At 54.4% G+C, this 17,646-nt stretch overlaps 1 long non-coding RNA gene across 1 annotated transcript; it reads left to right on the top strand.

Annotated features, from left to right (window-relative positions):
• Window positions 1-5,554: 5,554 nt before the first annotated feature.
• LOC122461064 lies at window positions 5,555-17,511 on the top strand. Its single transcript, XR_006282766.1, has 3 exons — window positions 5,555-6,166; window positions 7,003-7,135; window positions 17,377-17,511. It is a non-coding gene; the product is annotated as an uncharacterized LOC122461064 (long non-coding RNA).
• Window positions 17,512-17,646: the final 135 nt, after the last annotated feature.

Raw genomic sequence — 17,646 nt, 5'->3', positions numbered from 1 at the left:
GCTGACTAGCCCATGGCGCCCTGCACAACACGGGGCTGGAACAGGGAAGGTTAGCCAAGGATAGCTGGAACTTCTTTGTGAAATTAGTTGTGTTTGGGGGATGGGGGGTTCCTCCACCCAGGGGACGGGGGTCCTGGCATCATAGAGGAGAGGTCCAAGGCTGGATGGGCCTGGGGTGTTGCCCCCTGGATGGACTCCCCTCATGACCCAGGGTCAGGCGGGTCAGCAAGGGGCAGCGTGGAGGGAACGTGTCTGTGTGCTGTGTGGCCACCCCCCCAGCTTCCCAAAGAGCAGACTTGGCAGTTCTGAGGGGAGCTGGGCTCAGCACCATGGGGTGACTGTGTCCCTCCATTTAACCCCCCTGTCAGGGACGGGCTCTCCTTTGCTGCCCCCCTCCCCCCGAACGCCATGAGGGGCGCCCTGCAGTTGGCATTCCTGTGCTGAGGTTGGGGGGAGCTGTCTGTCCCGGGGGCTGGGATGTCACAAGGGGCATAACCCTGGTGTTTTGCAAACTCCTGGGGTCAGTGGTTCAGCTGCTGCAGGGCCGGGGGTCCTGACACACATGGGCGTTCAGGCTGGAAGCAAACAAATGAGGCTAGAGTTACAGCTCCGGGCGGGCTCCTTCCCCACCCCCAGGGTTCGCCTTGACCAGCATTTAGTAACATCCAGTCGGCTCATGGTAACTATAAGCCAATTCCCAGGGCCTGGACATGGCTCCAGCCCTGTGGCCTGAGATTTGCAGCTATCTCTGGAGTGAGCAGCTACCACAGGGATGGAGTTTCCCAAACCCTTGGCAGGCTGGGGCAGATCCACAGCAGCCTCCCTGGAACCTCTTTGCCTTCCCCTGCGGGCCGACAAGCTAAGAGCCCTGAATCTGCGATCCATGCATGCTGGCTCCTTGTGGCCATCCCTTGGGGGCTGCCCCCAGCTTTGCTCTCCTCTCAGCACCTAGCCAAGCCCCATTGTGCTGCACAAGCTTGGGAATTCCCATAACTTCTCTCCTGGGAGGCAGCCGTGGAGGGTGAAGGGACTCTCTCCCTTAGCAACTTGCCAGGAGCAACAGGCAGAGGCATTGGCTCTGGGATGCCCCATGGGGCCGTGCTGATGCCCTGGTCTGCTGAAGCCAACCCCACTCTGGTGCGTAACCCACAGAGCCATGTGCACATTGGGCACCCAGTTCGCCTTGATTTCCTGGCGCACTCCAACCTCAGCTTACAGCCCAGCGAGGCCATGCAGCCCCATTTTGCATAGCTGAGAGGGGTGTGCACAGAGAGAGGAAGCAGCCTACCTGTAGGCCACACAGCGAGTCAGCTGCAGGACTCGGATTAGAACCCAGGCCTTCCTAGGCCCCAGCTCCCAGCACTGGTCCACTAGACCACACTGCCTCCATGGGAGGGGATCAGCATTTTATTGGTGAGGATCGGTGTAATGCATGCACGGTTCTTGCACGTCACATGTGTGCACGTCCGTCAGTCCCCCATGAGCACACCACCCTCACTAGTTCCCTTCCCACATACTCCCTCCCCCCGGCACATAGAATCATAAAATATCAGAGTTGGAAGAGACCTCAGGAGGTCATCTAGTCCAACTCCCTGCTCAAAGCAGGACCAACCCCAATTAAATCATCCCAGTCAGGGCTTTGTCAAGCCGACCCTTAAAAACCTCTAAGGATGGAGATTCCACCACCTCCCTAGGTAACCCATTCCAGTGCTTCACCACCCTCCTAGTGAAATAGTGTTTCCTAATATCCAACCTAGACCTCCCCCACTGCAACTTGAGACCGTTACTCCTCGTTCTCTCATCTGCCACCACTGAGAACAGCCTAGATCCATCCTCTTTGGAACCCCCCCTTCAGGTAGTTGAAGGCTGCTATCAAATCCCCCCTCACTCTTCTCTTCTGCAGACTAAATAAGCCCAGTTCCCTCAGCCTCTCCTCATAAATCATGTGCCCCAGCCCCCTAATCATTTTCATTGCCCTCCGCTGGATTCTCTCCAATTTGTCCACGTCCCTTCTGTAGTGTGGGGCCCAAAACTGGACGTAACACTCCAGATGTGGCCTCACCAGTGCCGAATAGAGGGGAATAATCACGTCCCTCGATCTGCTGGCAATGATCCTACTTATACAGCCCAATATGCCGTTAGCCTTCTTGGCAACAAGGGCACACTGCTGACTCATCTCCAGCTTCTCATCCACTGTTATCCCCAGGTCCTTTTCTGCAGAACTGCCACTTAGCCAGTCGGTCCCCAGCCTATAGCGGTGCATGGGATTCTTCCATCCTAAGTGCAGGACTCTGCACTTGTCCTTGTTGGACCCCATCAGATTTCTTTTAGCCCAATCATCCAATTTGTCTAGGTCACTCTGGACCCTATCCGTGCCCTCCAGTGTATCTACCTTTCCCCCTAGCTTAGTGTCATCCGTGAACTTGCTGACGGTGCAGTCCACGCCATCCTCCAGATCATTAATGAAGATATTGAACAAAACCAGCCCCAGGACCAAGAGACATCGAGCTGTTGATCACTACCCATTGAACCCAATGATCTAGCCAGCTTTCTATCTACCTTATAATCCATTCATTCAATCCATACTTTTTTAACTTGCTGGCAAGAATACTGTGTGAGACCATATCAAAAGCTTTCCTGAAGTCAAGATATATCACATCCATTGCCTTCCCCATATCCACAGAGCCAGTTACTTATCATAGAAGGCAATCAGGTTGGTCATGATTTGCTGGAACTGAAGTGAGGCTGACGGGTCTGTAGTTTCCCACATCTCTCCTTCTTCCCTTTTTTAAGATGGGCACTATATTTGCCTTTTTCCATAGTCAGGACCTCCCACAATCGCCATGAATTTTCAAAGATAATGGCTCTGCAATCACATCAGCCAACTCCCTCAGCACCCTTGGATGCATTAGATCTGGACCCATGGACTTGTGCATGTCCAGCTTTTCTACATAGTCCTTAACCTGTTCTTTCACCACAGAGGGCTGCTCACCTCTGCCCCATACTGTGATGCCCAGTGCAACCGTCCAGGAGCTGCCCTTGTCTGTGAAGACCAAGGCAAAAAAAGCCTTGGGTACTTCAGCTTTCTCCACATCATCTGTCACTATGTTGCCTTCCCCACTGAGTAAGGGTCCCATACTTGCCCTGACCTCGTTCTTGTTGCTCACATACCTGTAGAAACCCTTCTTGTTACCCTTCACATCCCTTGCTAGCTGCAACTCCAATTGTGCTTTGGCCTTCCTGATTACACCCCTGCACGCTCAAGCAATATTTTTAGACTCCTCCCTAGTCTTCTGTCCAAGTTTCCACTTCTTGTAAGCTTCCTTTTTGTATTTAAGCTCACCGAAGATTTCACTGTTAAGCCAAGCTGGTTGCCTGCCATATTTGCTCTTCTTTCTGCACATTGGGGAGATTTGTTCCTGCGCCCTCAATAAGGCTTCTTTAAAATACAGCCAACTCTCCTGGACTCCTTTCCCACTCATATTAGCCTCCCAGGGCATCCTGCCCACCAGTTCCCTGAGGGAGTCCAAGTCTGCTTTTCGGAAGCCAGGATCCATACCACTAGATAGTCAGGCTTGTGCTGAAGGGCTGGGCCTTCTGATGGCAGGACTCCACCTGTGCTAGTAGGAGTTGATGGCTGCAGCCAGATGGCTCTGACAAGGTGATTTTTCTGGAGATTTGTAGTGCGATCTCAGTTTGCTCTTTGAGCATGGTAGCTCGGAGCTTACAGGGAGCATGCTGCGGTTCCCAGAATGGGCTTCATTTCCAAAGACTGACGTGCCGTCATTAGAATCCATCAATTAACTTGCTACAGCGTGTTGGTGCCCCGGGCAGAGGGGAGCCCTGCTGGCGTGTCATGCCTCCAAGTTACAGGCCAATAACATGTCCCTCCCCAATGCCACTGTGTTGATAAGACAAGGGCAAGGCTGCTCCTGGTGTGTGTGTGTTCGACCCTGCTTGAACCCCAAGGCTTCAAAATAGTTGAGGGGGGAGCAAACCTCTCAGCTGCGTGGGCTGGACTCATCTCTACCAGCACCACCCGAATGATACTTCCTGCTACAGTATACCAACTGTCCCAGCCCCTAAGCCACAGGCCCCAGGGAAATGCTTTGCCAAATCTAACCTATGGGAACAACATCACCAACTGTGCGATGTACAATCCTTCCACCCTAATAAATACAGAAACGGTCCAAACTGTGCTGCAAACAGCATCACTTCAACACCTCCTCGCAGGGATACAATGCCGTAATTTGGGTGTGAGCCCATGCGGCTGCCACCAGTATCGCGTAGGGTAAACCTACTTATCTGGTGCTGGTAACAATACTGAGCCTAAACAATGCTGATAACGTAACTATACAGTCTAGACTATCTATTAAACAGAGAAGGGGGAAACACCCCTCCCCGCCCACAAGCCCCTGCCAATATATACTCTGGAGAATTGCCTCCTCGGCTCCCAGTCTGTTGGTTAGCTTAACCCTGGGAGGGGGGCAAGAAACATGTCATATCTTATCCCATTTTCTACTCTGATGCTTAAGTAGCTGCCCAGTTAAATCCTTGAGTTGGGAGAGAGTTTAGTGAAGAGTACGGAAAACGAGCCATCGGCCGAAGCTCTGATTTGTGGGGAGAGGTTTAACAGGGCTGGCTCTGTCGAGCTTGGCTAAGGGGGGAACATAACTTGTACATATGGAAGAGGGCAAGTTCCCAGGTGGGAGAGGAATTGATTAATCATTGCTTACTGTTTGGAGGGTACACAGGGGACAGAGCCTTCCTGCGTGTGGTTATAGCACCTAGCGCAACTGTAGCCAGTGACTTTTGGGCGCAGGATGGAATAGGAAACGAAGGCTGGACTTCAGGAACGCCGCTGGGCAGCAAGCTCTGCCAGGCGGTGAATAGTCCTCATAAGAACGGCCAGACTGGGTCAGACCAAAGATCCATCTAGCCCAGTGTCCTGTCTGCCGACAGTGGCCAGTGGCAGGTGCCCCAGAGGGAATGAACAGAACAGGGAATCATCAAGTGATCCATCCCCTCGCCCATTCCCAGCTTCTGGCAAACAGAGGCTAGGGACACCATCCCTGCCCAGCCTGGCTAATAGCCATTGATGGACCTATCCTCCAGGAATTTATCTAGTTCTTTTTTGAACCCTGTTCTAGTCCCAAGGGAGTGGGAGCCTGATGGCTTGGGCTAAAGCCCCGAAGGATAGACTGTGGGGAGCAAGCCAGGGAATGAGCTAACTGGGGCTACTCCACCTCTGACATTTCCAACTGAGGTGCAGGGATGTGGGAGCAGAGCTGGGGGCAGGCCGGGATCGGGGGGGGGCGACACTGTAGGGGTCTCATGGCCTGACGGGCCCATTGTGTGTGGCATACATGACTTACGTGTTGCTAGTAACTAGCAGGAGGAGCTGTCCCCCCCAGCCCAGAGCCGCCCTGCATGCTTTGCCCCGGGGCCAGCTGTGTGCTGTGGGTATAGAATACAAGGTCATTCCCATGTATCACATCGGGGGGTGGTGGTGGAGGAGAGGTGTTAAAGGCATCCCTTACCTGTGTGTGGGGGAGGATTAATGAAGAGCAGCAGGAACGCCCGGGGCGCTCAGCTCTGCTCAGCCATGGACAAGCTGCCGTTGACTCTGAAACGCACCATTAACGCAGGGGTCCCTTTGTACAGGCTTGGCAAACGCAGGGGGAGAGAAGCCCCAGGGGAGCGGGAGGAAGGAGAGCAGGAATCTCTCTTGGCTAAGGGGCCTCTGGGCTTGTGTGTTTTGGGTGGCAATGGCCCAAACCTTGTCCTAGCCCAGCCATAAACCTGCCCCAGGCCCCGATTTCCCTGCCTTTCGCCTGTCTTTGCGGAGGCACCCTCGGGAGCATGGTGAGGCTGGGGGAGTGGGTAAAGACTGTCACTTAACCTGACACTGGCCACCCACCACTCCCTGGCGTCCGGGCTGGGGGATGTGGTGTCCAGGTCTCTGCTCCTTTCCTGTGTGCAACTGCCTGGTTCTGGCATCCCCTCGGGGCCGTCGGAAAGTGTCCCAGAACTCTTGGGTTGGAAGAGCTGCTGTCTCCATCTCACCAAGGCACAGCGATTCTCCCTGGGGGAAAGGCCATTGCACAAGGAGCCACTCTACGGAACTGGGAGGACCTTGAGCCGGGAAGCTTTCGTTGTCCTGAGGGTGAGTAGCGTATTATCACTGTTGCGATAGGTGGGTACCATGTGAGGCACCACTACCCTCTCCTGGTTAGCATGAGAGCTGCTCAACTCTGTGTCAGAGGCATACATTGGTAACAGCTAATGGAGGGTTCCTTTAGCCTAGGTGCAAAGTGAGTGCCGGGGATGACAATGCACCTTTTGTCTGTTTGGATTGTGAACTCTTCACAGTAGAGACTCTCTCTGACTATGAGTGTGTACAGCACCTTGCGCACTGGAGACCTGATCTCAGGTAGGGCCTCTGAGCAACGGGATCTCAGCCTTTTCCACCCTAAGATGCTCTTCCCATGTACTCGGGATCTAGCTGAGCATCACCTCTGCCACAGCAGATAGGGAACCTCTGCTTTAGTGCGAGGCTATGTGGGAAGGGGTGGGAAAGCTGGTCAGAAACAGAATTTCTGTTCGTTGGGAAATTTCAACATTTTGTCTTTAGTTTTTGTTCCGAACAGGAATGAAAATGCTGAAATTTCTCATGGCTCGGAGGTTCCAAAAAAATGCAATCCCAAAACATTGAATCATTTTGTTTCAATCAGGTAAAACCGTTTCATTGCGATAATGTCAAAACATAATTTAAGCCCCAATAAACTATTAAAATGACAATTTTAATCTAGTACAAACTTCTAAATGAAATGAATCAACGTTCTAAAGTCAACGTGAAAATCTTTACCTGTTGAAAACAAAAGGGGGAAGTTCAAATGATTCGTTGCCACATTGTTTTCAGCAAAACTGTCATTGAAATCAACATGTTCCTGCAGAAGGTTTTGATTTTATAGATTGGAAGTGACTGTTGTGATTATCTAGTCTCACTACCTACCTAACCCGGGCCATCAGACAGCCCTGAATTCATTCCTGCTTGAACCAGAGCAGAGCGTCAAGAAAAACATCCCCTCTTGATATAAAACTGCCAGCGATGGAGAATCCACCACAATCCTTGGTAAGTTGTTCCAGTGATTAATTACTGTCATTTAAAAATGTATGCTTTATTTCCAGTCTGAATTTGTCTAGTTTCAACTTCCAGCCACTGGATCACATTAGACCAGTGGTTCTCAAACTGTGAGTTGGGACCCGAAAGTGGGTCACGACCCCATTTGAATGGGGTTGCCAGGGCTGAAGCCCGAGCCCCACTGCCCAGGGCTGACACCAGAGCCCGAGGGCTGCAGCCCTGGGCGGCAGGACTCAGGTTACAGGCCCCCTGCCTGGAGCCGAACCCTTGAGCTTCAGCTTTGGCCCCCCTACCCGGAGCGGTGGGGTTTGGGCTTTGGTGCCTCCATCCATGGCAGTGAGACTTGGGTGGGCTCAGGCTTCGGTCCCCCCCTCCTGAGATTGTGAAGTAATTTTTGTTGTCTGAAGGGGCTCGCGGTGCAATGAAGTTTGAGAACCCCTGCATTAGACCTTCTTCTGATAGATTAAAGAGCTGTGTGCTAGCAGACATCTCCTCCCCATGGAGGGACTTGACTTGAGCACAGTGTTTACCTCTAAACCTTCCTTGGATGAGCCCAAATACACTGAACTTCGTGAGTCTCTCACTATAAGGCAGTTTTCCCAGTTCTCAGAATGTTCCCGTAGCTCTTTTCTGAACCTTCTCCAATTTGTCAATGTCTTTTTTTTTTGACGTGTGGCTGTCAGAGCAGGACACAGTATCCAGTAATGGGTTCACTATGCCGTAGACAGGGTAACGCCGTCTCCCTGTCACTACTTGATATTTTTCTGCTTTCACATCCCAGGATCGTGTGGCCCCTCTTAGTAATGGTGTCCCACTGGGAGCTCATGTTCAGCTGGTTTCTACCATGACCCCTAAGTCCTTTTCACTGTCATTGCATTCCTGGATACAGTCCCCCATCCTGTAGCTGTGGCCTACATTCTTTGTTCCTAGATGTCTGACCTTGCATTTGGTTGTGTTAAACTCATGTTCAGATGAGACCATCTTACCCAGAGATCCTGGCTGGTCTATATAATTGTCCCTGTCATTATTTACCACTCCGCCATTTTTGTGTCATCTGCAAATTTTAACCGTTTTTTTCCAGGTGATTGATAAAGATAGACATTGGAACAAGAACAGATCCCCACTGGGATCCCACTAAAACACCCCCATTGGATAATGATGCCGACTTACAATTTGGTTTTGAGATCTATCAGTTAGCCAGTTTTTGATCCATTTGACGTGGGCTGCAATGACTTTGCATAGTGCTCATGTCCTGTCACACTAAGCCAAATGCCTCCCTGACATCTGTGTCAACATCGTATTGGAACAGATGTTATTTAAATGAGCCCACCTCATCCAAGGCCCATGACCTTTCTCTAACTCATCCAGTCATTCAATTCTCCTGAAACATCAAGATCTCCCCATCTACCTAAAAGGTGCTTACGAAGTGGGGCAGAGAGCTTTCTGCTCAGTTGGCAGTCTGAAATTAGGGTGTGAGATGGCCCAGGTCAAAGGCACCTGCTGGGCTTGCTGAACGGACCGGGCAGGCTGCATGGGCTGAGGGTACCTCTCCACTCCTCCTCGTGGTGGTCAGTGGAGTAGTCACAGTAGAACCCTGCAATGTGGCAGGATCCACTCGTTGACGGCCGGACACGAGTGTGGACTCACCCCCATGAACTGCTGGCCTTGCTCTGTGCGTACAACCCGGGCGTTGCTGCTGCTGAGACTCCCCTCGGCTCCGTCAGAAGCTGATCAAAGAGGCAAGCTGATAGCAGGAGTCGCGCCAAGCTGGTCTTGGCTGGGAATTGGTAGGAACATTGGTGGTTTGGGGCTGGCAGTTGCCTCCTCCTCGTTGAGCTGGGGGCTGGGCTCTGCTGGGAATTGCCTCTCAGTGGCTGACCTGGTAGGAGCCGCACTGGGCTGCTCTCGGTTGGAAGGCGCCTTGGGGGGCTGCTCTCCATGGGGCGCCTCCTTGGCTGAGCCTGTAGGGAGCGTGCTAGGCTGGTCCCGGCTGCGAGTGGCTCCTGCAGATCTCGCTGGGAGATTTGCCGCAGGATCCTTCCCGAGCAGCAATCTCTGCCCATGTGTTTCCAGTTTCCACCTGTGGCCCTTCGCGCAGGCCCTGCCAGCACTCTCTGGCCCCGAAGCAATTCTGTGTAGGCTGCTAGCCCCATTCCTCTGCCACTCTGCCCTGTGGTTCCCTTTTGCAGGGAAACGCTGCAGGTCCCAGACTGGCCCCCGGCTGGGGCGGCAGGGCCCAGACGCGGCAGCTTTCACTCTTGTCCTGGCACTGAGGGGTGAGGGGCACGTGGCTGGGGGTGGGGAACCAGACCTCCTGGGGTGCACATTTCCAACTGAAACAAGAGGGTGCTGCTGCCTGTGGGAATTGGGGGAGCTGGCCTGGTGCAGCCGTTACCCCAAAGCGCGTTCCTCTGTGGGAAGAGCTGCATGCCAGCCCTAATTGCCACCCTTTACCCCTCTGTCCCAGATCTCAATGCGCTTCTTGGGCATTTGGTGGATGCAGCTGTGAGTGGCATCAGTATCTGTTTTGCCATCTTGGAAGGGGAAACTGAGGCACTGAGCGGGGCAGGGACTCAGCCCTGGTGGAGGTGCCTCGCTGTGTCTCCCAGATCCCAGTCCCTGGTATGCTCCTCATGGGTGGCTAGCGTTGCTGTAGTAGGTTGTGTCTCGGTGACAAGCGGGGGAAGGTCAAGGTGCCCGGAGGGCCCTGATCCGGCAGGGGAGTGATCTGGAGGACGGAAGGCAGTACGTCCCTGGCTATTTACAGGCCAGAAGTGGTAACTGTGAGCTGCCCTGCCTGACCTGTCTCTCTCTGAACTGTGTAACCGCTGTATTTGGTGTCTCCTGCAGGGTGCGTCGTCAGAGCGGGCTTCAGGTCGGATTAGTGCAGGGCGAGATGACCTGCTGGATTGGCTGCTACCAATCTCCTACCCCTGGAGATGTAGTTCAGTTCCCACAGCCAGTCTTGGGTTAACACGAGGCGGGGGAGTTTCCCCCTCTCGTGGGCACTTTTCCAAGGTGCACAGTTGTGGGAGAATTACCCACAATTCTGCAGGCTCTGCCCCAGGGAGGTGGCTGACTAGAAGATCCAGAGGGGAGCTGGGGAATGTAGCAGAGGGGAGCTGCGTTGTCAGATCTGTGTGGACAGCCTGGGACTGGAATAGTGCGTCTTGGGGAGCGGGGCTGCTGCCCAGGTTGGAGGGGCATCAGCAGAGCTGTGGGGAGGAGAGAGCCCAGCAGAGGGGCTGCCTGGCAGGGCTGAGGGGCATGCAGCTGGGAGGGAGCCTAGGGCTGGACTAGTGGGGCAAGAGGCTGCAGGCTTGGACTAAGAAGGAGATCAACTCAGTTGTTTGCTTGCAGAGCACCTACTTGTGCTGGGCTGGATCCCGCCCCCAGATGCTGCTGGCGGCTCCCCTGGACTCCGTTGCATCTGGGGACAGAATTGACCCCGTTGCTGATGTTCTCAACTCGTCACTTCCACAAGGATCAGATTCCCTGGCTTCCGAAAGCACACGGCGCCTGCCCGGCTAATGGCCTGTGCTCCCCTGAGGACGGCACCTGCTGCGGGACTGCTAGGAGGAGGAATCAGGGCCTGGCATTTGATGCAGCGCGCAGCAGCTCCCGGGTCCTGCACCAGGACGCTGGGGTCAAGTCGGGAGCACTGGGAAGGGAAACGATCCCCAGCTTGGAAACCCCACTCCGCACCTGCACATCCTTGGAACAAACAGCTGGCTACCGCGCTCTGCTGTAGGACTCTTCTCCGTGCCTACCTAATATTACTGATGCCACCTTGTGGAGACAGGCAGAATTGGCAGGGGAAACATCATCTGTCTCGTTGCCAAGAGGTTGCTTTTACCATTTCCTCTAAAGATGCTTTTTCAAGGCGGGGACCCTAAAACTAAGGGATGGTAAAGTGGAGCTTTTGAGGATGTTTTGCCTGAAGGGGAAAAGTCCCTGACCTTAGGGTCCTTCGCTTACTTGGGGAGTTTCTTTGGCTGTTTCATGAGCCCTTTAGAACAGATTTTAAATTGTGTGTGTGTGTGTGAGAGAGAGATTCATTCGGAGCCCAAATCACTTGTACCAGCTTCAAAGCTCTATACAGACATTACTATACATGCAGGGGAGCTTTCTTGACTGCATAAGCACAGATCGCCATGTGTGTGCACCCGCATGGGAGATTCTGTATGTGGAGGAGACTGTTATAAACCTGTACATGTCTATGCTGCTGTGTATACATGGGGGATTACATGTTCCTATGCATAGATGGTGTTTCTGGTGATAGTCTCAGGTTGTGGAAGTGCTGGCTTCACACACACGTTACACCCTCTGCGTGACAGCTGCCCGCAGAGCAAAGCAGGGAATCCCTTTTGGCGTCTAAATCTTGGGCTGCCACATTGCTACCTCAGCAATCGCAGCTTGGTATGCCAAACGCCTTGGTAGGGTGGAATTGTCACAGGCAGGAGATGAAACGCAAGTCTAGCAGAGACACGGTGGCTCCACGGGACTCCAGACTAATGCCTCTGGCTGCTGGACAGCGGCTGTGGGTTCTTGGACACACAATGATGGTTGTGATGGCTCACGATGACCCAGAAACCCCGAGCGCAACGCTGGAGATGCTGCAGCTGCCCGGCTGGTCCATGTAGGCTGAGCTGCCATCTTCATGGCTTCTCGCTCCGCTGGCATTGGTGTCTAGGTGACTGGCAGCAGGCGGACACATTACACGCTTTATGAAGTGGTTGGAGCTGGGGTGTTTCACCTTTGCTACTGGGGCCAGAAGAGTCAGGCCCAGAGATGCCAGAACCCAAGGGTGGGTCGGAGTCAGTGAGGCCCACACCGGTCTGCAGATGCCAGGAGAAAACAGAAGCCCAAGGGCACAAGCAGCTGCTGGCAGGCACTCCAGGGCTCAAAGGCTCCAGGAGCCCTCGGCCTGCAGATGCCAGGACCTGAGTGCACAAGGAGGCACCCCAACCCAAGGGCTCTGGGATCTGCAGGTGCTCAGGTGTCTCCTACTCTGGGTGTAAAGCCCCTGGCACGGTTGGGCTCTCAGCACTACTGCAACGCTCGTGTGAATTTGGCAGCATGTTCATGGGGCTGGCTGTGCCCGGGGCGATTACAATAAGGGTATCTGTTGGCATGGGAGTCTGTCCGCACAGGACGCACCCTGTGACTGCATGTGTGTGCGCCCGCTCAGCAGATGGGTGCCAGCTATGCGCCCATACCATGGAATAGTCAGGGCTAGGGCCCTGTTTGATTAGCCTTGCTGGGTGTAGGGCTTGAAAAGGGAGGAAGCCCAGCAGCTAGGAGCTAGCTGGGGAGGACAGCAGCCCAGCTGGGTTGTGGCTGGTGAGCAGAGCCGGGAGGAGTGGAGCTAACTCCTGGGGTAGGGCCTGGACCAATGGGCCAGGCACTGGGGCTGGGGCGGTCGGTCCTGGGGCCGGGCGCTGGGGCTGGGGCGGTTGGTCCTGGGGCCGGGTGCTGGGGCTGGGGCCGTCGGTCCTGGGGCCGGGCACTGGGGCTGGGGCCGTCGGTCCTGGGGCCGGGCACTGGGGCTGGGGCGGTCGATCCTAGGGCCGGACGCTGGGGCTGGGGCTGGGGCAGGGGTGGTCCTGGGGTCGGGCGCTGGGGCTGGGGTGGTCGATCCTAGGGCCGGACGCTGGGGCTGGGGTGGTCCTGGGGCCAGGGGCTGGGGCTGGGGCGGTCAGTCCTGGGGCCGGACGCTGGGGCTGGGGTGGTCCTGGGGCCAGGGGCTGGGGTGGTCGGTCCTGGGGCTAGGAGCTGGTGGGCTGAGGGTGGCGACGGTTGGTCCTGGGCTAGGTGCTGGTCGATTCTGGGACTGGGCAGAGGGAGCAGCAGTCGGTCCTGGGGCCGGGTGCTGGCTGAATCTAGCGGTGGTCGGTCCTGGAGCTGCTGTCCCACAAGAGGAACAGGGAGTGGGCGCAGTGGGGAGTCCCCCAGCAAAGGCTGCCAGAGTCCACTGGGCGGGGAGGCAGTGGAAGCTGCTGGGGAAAAGGGCCTCCTGGAGCAAGCCGTAGGAGGCTGTGCGCATGGAGTGGAGCACGGCAGACTCCTGCAGGAGGCCCTGAAGCAGGAAGGTGTGGGACCCTCTGGGAGCCCAGCCCAGCTGGGGCCAGATGGGCTGGTTTGTGGCTCTACCTTTTTGGACAACAAAATTGCCTTGAAAGAGATTCTAGGTGCGGCTGTGGGGCCTTCGTGGGCTGGGGACCAGCCAGGGCCATGCACCCATCCCGGGGGTCTGCTAGGCATCTTGGCGGCTACTGTTCTGACCCAGCGGCCTCACTTGCCGGCCCTTCCTCTCTCAGGGGACAGGGCTGTGAGCTCTGGGTTTCTGTGCAGCCCTATCCCTATCCCTATCCCTATCCCCGGGAGGGGGCAGGACTGGCTCCTCCCTCAGGGACTGTCTACACTGCAGCGTGAATGCAGCATGCAGAGCCATACCGTGCTCGCTGTAATGGAGCTGGCGCGGATGCCAGGAGCAGTGAAGGTGCAGCAGCCCCACACGTCAGTGCAGGCTGAACGCGCCCGTCTGGCTCCCTGGATGCTTACTTGGGTCGCTAGCCAGATTGACATCCATGCTGCCGCGGTCTCACTGCTGGGTCAAAGCTAGCTCAGGCATGTCTACACATGCTGCAATCGCACCTCCTACTGCAGTGTAGACATCCTCCAAAAGGGGGTACTATGGAGTGGGATGGGTGGAATCCTTGATCCCCAGTTGTTCCCATCCAGTCCATACCAGCTTTGGCACATGGCGTGGCTCTGATCTCTGTGGCCCTGCCCACAAGGAAAGGCCCCTGAGCCACTAGATCAGGAAACAGTCAGGCAGCGAGAGGTGACTCGATCCTGGTCCAGGAGTACCTACGTGGGGAGGAGAATGCTGATAGCTCAGGGCTCTTTAACTTAGCAGAGGCAAAACGGGATCCAGGGGTTGGAGGACGAAAGGCCAGACTAGAAATAATGCCCATGTTTTTCACAGGGAGTGGGGAATTAACCATTGGACAGCCTGTTCCTAGGGAGGTGGGAATTGCTGGGTTGAGCTCTGACCTGTGCTATGCAGAAGGTCGGACTAGTGGCCACAATGGTCTCCCCTGGCCTTAATATCTATAAAGGGGAAGTTCCCAGCGGGTGCAATGAGGTTACGGCAAAATTGTGCTCGCTGAGATGCGCTACAGTTAACCGCAGTGTGTCTTGGAGAGCGGAATTTTTGCCCTTAGGCTGTGGGGGCTGGCGTGTCAGCTGATAAACATGGGCCCAGCCCCCCCGACCTCCGTGACGCCCCACTTACACCAGCTGAGGAGCTGTGAAACGAGCTGCGTCTGGGGCTGAGTGTTTTGACTCTCCTGGTTCGCAAAAGATGCAGCAATAACTGGACTCGGGCCTTTGCGGGTTTCTTCCAGGTGGATAAATAAATCCCCAGTGCGTTGGTTTCTTACTTTAGAAAAAGGCCAAGTTTTGTGTCTCCTGATTTCGAGGGGTGCCTCCAGGAATTGTTAATTGTATTACCACAGCACCTAGGAGACCTAGTCCCAGACCAGGGCCCCAGCACGCTAGGTGCTGCACAAACACAGAACAGAAAGAGCTCACAAGTGTGAGACAAGATATGACAGATGGATACAGACAGAGGGAGGGAGTCCAAGGAAACAATGAGACGATAAACTTACCAGTTCTCTAGTCACCCATAGAGCCTTCTAGGGGAGATGAGACCAAATTTCTTAATGTGTGTGGGGGGAAGCCCTTTAAGAAATAGTCAAACCTCTCAGGCTTCCATAGATCTCCAAATAAACTTAAGTATCAGCCCCATTTAACAGATGGGTAAACTGAGGCACAGGGGGGAAAGTGACTTGCCCCAGGTCACCCAGCAGGGTTAGGAATAGAACCCAGGCATCCTGGTACCTAGCTCTACCCACTAAACCACACTGCTCTCACCTTCTCAATGATAAACAGCAGGCAAGCTATGCACTAGTTTTCTGTGCCTATTAGCGACGGTGGGAGCTGGACCCCCCCCCCCCCCGCCCATGCGGGATAAATGCGGCTTTTGCATCATGCTGGGTGGTTGGGAGAGAACGGCTGCCTCTGGCTTATCCCCTATTGAAACTATTTTACAGCTGTGAGTGGCACTTCAACCTGCATGTCAAGAGCGGGGGCACCCGAGCTGGCTGAGTCCTGCTATCCTAGCCTGTTAGCTCGCTGCTGACCCTGACCCCGCACCGCCTGTCATAAATCTCCCATGGTCAGGGCAGCCTGCTCCCATCTCTCCGCTGCCGGGTGTGTGTCTGCTCTGGGATCTGAGCTACGCATGGGGGCCGGGTGCGAATGCTGCTGCTCCGTCTGTGCTGTGTGGATTCTACCAAAACACAATGAAGGGGTGGGCAGAGTTTCCCGTTCCCTTAAAGCAGGATATGAACACGAGGCCTGATTCGGCTTCTGTTGAAAGCAAAGGAAGTTTGGCCATTGACATCAATGAGGGCAGGCTTGGGAGAAGGGAGGTGGGGTTTGTACCCCTTGTTTGATTTTGGTTTTTAGAGGAGCGGGGGCTTATTTTACTTCAGAATAGCACGAAAATCTAATCTTGTCTCCCCTGGCTTTGCTGGAGGTCTCCTCAGGTGACCCAGAGAGATGGTCTGGGGAGCTTTCTCAGCCCTTAACCAAAGAATCAGCACTGCTGATTCTGAACAGAGAAAGTTTTTCTCCCAAGTGTGTCTCCTAACTTTGAGTTATAGGTTTTAGCACAAGCAACACATTTGCTAAGAGTGTGAGTAAAAATCCCTTCCCCACTCAGCAGATCATATTTCACTGTCAGTCCTCCCAGTTCTTCAGTTGTCCATAGACGCTTCTAGGTAACAGAGGATGAGACAAGACCTGGATTCCTAATGTGAAAAGCAAGTGGGGTTGGGGGGTATTTAAAAATACCCTTTTGGTGTTTTCTAGCCAGTCTAAGGAGGATACTGCACACAAGCCTAATTCTGTTTCGAAGTGCAGCCTGAAACATGACTGAATAAAGAGCCTTCTGATGCCATGCCGCTGGCCTCCGTGGGCCATGTTTGCTAACGTCACTGATGCAGCCATGTGTTTGCTCTCTCTAGCCCGCCTGCATCGCCCCAGCGATGGGAGAGGGAGCTGGAGTCCATTCTGCCTGGCTACAGCCTCGTGAGCTCCATGCTGCTGGGGTGTGACAGGGAAAAAGAGCTTGTCCGGATTAGACCAGGTGGAAATTTGCAGATCCAGCCATTGGAAATGGCATTTACTGACTGCAAAAACAACGAGGAGTTCTTGTGGCACTTTAGAGACTAATACATTATCTGGGTGTAAGCTTTCGTGGGCTAGAACCCACTTTACTGATTGGTAAACTGAGCAAATACAGTTGCTGGGCTGGTGGCCAGCTGCTGTGTCGGTGTCACAGCAAAGTGACCGGGGGCATTTGCACTTTGTGATTAAGTTAACCAAGGATCCTTTAACCCTTCACATACCTGCTCCCAGAGCTTTTTAGGGCAGCCTCCTGTCTCCTCCCTCTTCCTAGAGGTAGCTGAGGACACGGTTTCGGGAAAGCGTTGGCCTAGGAGCTAAATCCCACTCTAGTCCCGTTTTAGCTTTAATCCCCATGAGACAGGTCTCCCCTCTTGAGATTCCGACAGGAGGGGAGTCAGGCAGAGAGACATTGCGGTATGAGCAGGGAGAAGTGTGTGATGAATGTAGGTGTGTGTACCTCGGGGGAGGGTGTGTGGGAGAGACTATCTGGTGTGGGAGAGTGGCTGGCGGAATGGTTGTGGGGCGCATGGGGTGGCCAACGTGTTGGGGTTGTGTTGTGTTGTGTGTGGCAGAGAGAATGTATGGTGTGGCGGGGGGTGTATGTGTGAGGAAACTCCTTCACTCTGTCACTCAGGCTTCAGGCTGACAGGAGCTGGCTTTCCAGCACTGCCCGATAGCACTGATTGCTGATTTGAGGAAACAAAATAGCAATTGTAATTATGGGCTTTGATAAGATAAAGGAGGCAGAGGAGGAGAGAGAGCAGGGCGAGAAAGGGGGAGGGAGCGGGGCAGCCAGTGAATTAGCAGCTGTCACTCACTGCAGGGCAGAGGGGAAAGGAGCAGGCAGCAAGGGGATAAACATTTTTGGCCAGGTAATTTCTCTGCCTCGTCATGCAAACCAGCAGCTTTTGGGTCATTATCAGAGTCACAGTTCTCTCTCCTGTTCATGCCCTTTGTCCCTTATTCAACAGGTGTGAAGAGCCCAGTAGCCTAATCTGCGATGGGCCAAAGGACACACACACAGAGTGAATAGACAGCAACGTGCCCTCACCTGTCTCTTCCTCCCCATCCTTTCCCTGTGATGGAAAGAGCCCTGCTCGGATGCGCTCATGGCAGGTGAGCTGCCTAGAGTTTTTCAGTGTAACACAGAGGATCGATTTTGCCACCTGGTGTTTTCTTTAAACGCCCAGTTCATGGGTTCCCTGCACCGAACATGCCTCCTTTCCTGCAGCTGTCTCCTC

The sequence above is a fragment of the Dermochelys coriacea genome, chromosome 7, assembly GCF_009764565.3.
Source record: "Dermochelys coriacea isolate rDerCor1 chromosome 7, rDerCor1.pri.v4, whole genome shotgun sequence".
NCBI classification, from domain to species: Eukaryota; Metazoa; Chordata; order Testudines; family Dermochelyidae; genus Dermochelys; species Dermochelys coriacea.
Note: the sequence above shows the minus strand (reverse complement) of the source record. Positions and strands in the feature narration are given on the sequence as shown.